The sequence below is a fragment of the Colletes latitarsis genome, unplaced genomic scaffold (genome assembly GCF_051014445.1).
Source record: "Colletes latitarsis isolate SP2378_abdomen unplaced genomic scaffold, iyColLati1 scaffold0041, whole genome shotgun sequence".
NCBI lineage: Eukaryota > Metazoa > Arthropoda > Insecta > Hymenoptera > Colletidae > Colletes > Colletes latitarsis.
In genome coordinates this window covers 270001-272500 of record NW_027488391.1, presented here as the reverse complement: position 1 = coordinate 272500, position 2500 = coordinate 270001, and positions in this window count along the sequence as shown.

The following is a 2500-nucleotide window of genomic DNA, read 5'->3' as shown; positions in this document are numbered from 1 at the left end:
CCATACTCGTGGGAACAATATGATAGATTCCAACACAAAACCCAAACAAAAGAAAAACAAAACAAAAACTAAAACGGCAACGACACTGGCTACGAACTCGGACAAAGAAACCTACCTGAAAAACCCTAGACCCGGCAAGAAGGTTCCGTTCTACCAACTCATCGCTGAGAGCAGCTCTACCGAAGGCAGCGGTAGCAGCGGCGATGAGAGTGAGGTTATGAGCGCAGCAGAACTCAGATCCACTGAGAAATGCTGCGCCAAACCAGAGAAAACCATCCCCCCTCGCAAGAGGAAGATGGTCGATGCTGACTCGAATGAAAGCGACCCAACCACTCACACTCAGATGACGATCAATGACTTAACACAAAGATCGCAAAAAGAACCGACACCCAAACCTTTGGAAAGAGTCAAAGAACAAAGGAGCGAACTTGAGCATTTCTTGCTCAACGAAACAAACAACCTGGCAAAGACTGAAATAAAAACCATCATGGCGAAATGGGGGGTTATGGAGAGCATTCTCTATAACCTCATTATTGAGAATGAGATGTTAAAAGCCTCCGGCGAGCGTAAGAGCCCCGCGCTCTCATACTCGCAGGTGGCAAGTTTAAATAAGGGGCCGACCTGCACCCCTGGCAACAAGACCGGACCTGCACCGGCAAACAGGACAACGGCAAAAAGGTCTGGTGAGGTCATACTCATCAGGCCAACAAAGGAGAACGATAAGAGAAGTAATGAGGAGATAAAGAAAAGCGTGACAAACGAGCTTAAGAGCATTCGCTCTAAGCTTCATGTCAAAGGCATTAGACAAATGCGTAGTAAAGGCATTATAATCGAAGTAGAGAGCAAGAACGACGTAGACCTGATCAAGAGTGCCCCGCTGCAAAAAGCGGGACTCAAGATCGACGATCCTAAGAGGCAGAATCCCTGCATTATAATATACGACGTTGAGAAAGATAACACACCTGAAGAGCTCAAAACTGAGCTTATTCAGAAAAACTTCCCCCAGAAAAGCGACGCATATTTGGAAGTATTAGAAAAATCCATTACCTTCAGGCATTCATTCAAAACGAAGGATAATGAAAAAGTAAACTGGATCGTGGAAACCCCCGGTCCAGAATTTAAAGAACTGACCGAAAAAGGGAAGGTCTTTATGATGTGGTCTTCGTACCGCATCCGTGAGTTTTTGAACATCACTAGATGCTTCAAATGCCACGGTTTTGGTCACGTTGCAAAAAATTGCAACGCTCCAGACCAACTTTGCGAATCATGTGGCTCCAAGGACCACTTGAAAGACAAATGTAAAGCTAAGGATACACCAAAGTGCATAAATTGCACCAGAGCGAAAAGAAGTGACTCGAACCACTCGGTTAAAGACAAAAATTGTCCCATATTTGTACGATATGTGGACTTGGTGAAATCGAAGATAAATTGGACATGATAATCGCCCAAATAAATGCTCAGAGGTCGGCTGCAGCAGCAGCAAATCTACTAAAACGACTCCAAAAGGACAATATAGACATAATCTGCATACAAGAGCCTTACACTTATCAAAACAAGGTAAGAGGGTACTCCACAAGTGTCGCAACAATACAACCTAATGCTGAGTCTCCCTGGGTTGCGGCAATAATCGCGAACAAAAACATTCAGGCTTTTCAAATCAACATTGACAACAATAGACACATAATGGCTTTTCATGTTCGGCAAGGGCAACTTAACTTCCACATAGTCAATGTATATTGCCAATATTCATGGGACGTAGACCCAATTTTAACAAAACTTCAAACAGTTCTTGACAAACTCAGAAATGAGAAAGTATTGATCACAATGGACTCTAATGCTCACTCGGCGCTCTGGTATTCCAACCATACAGACGAGAGAGGAAGGAAGGTGGAGGAGTTCATTCTCCAAAACAACCTTGCTCTACTCAACAAACCAGACCGAACTCCTACGTTTCTCACTCACAGGAGTGTATCGAACATTGACATAACACTAGCTTCGATGAACCTCGCAAATAGCATACTTGACTGGAAAGTGTCGCCTGACTGCAACGTCAGCGATCACAGCATGATAATAATGAAAATAGGAGAAACACAAAGAGCCAATAATCAACCCTCCCTCCGCAGTGGATACAACATCCGCAGGGCGGATTGGGAGAGGTTCAGAACAGAATCAGACACACGCATCACTGACGCCTTTCTGCAAAGAATAGGCGCAGTGACTGCAGACATTGCAGCCAGAAAATTCGCCAGAGTGCTGAGAGACATTAGTGACATTTCCATTCCGAAAATAAGAAACCGGTCCGCCAGAGTCCCCTGGTGGACCCAAGAACTAACCGACCTTAGGAGATCAGCTACCAGAGCCAGGAAGCAGCTCTCCAGAGCTAGAAGGCTAAATAACGCACACGAAGTGGAAACCCTTAAAGCTCATTATAGACGCTCCAGAAATGTATACACCAAGAGGATAAGAGAGCAAAAAGCACTGGCATGGCAGAATTTTGTCT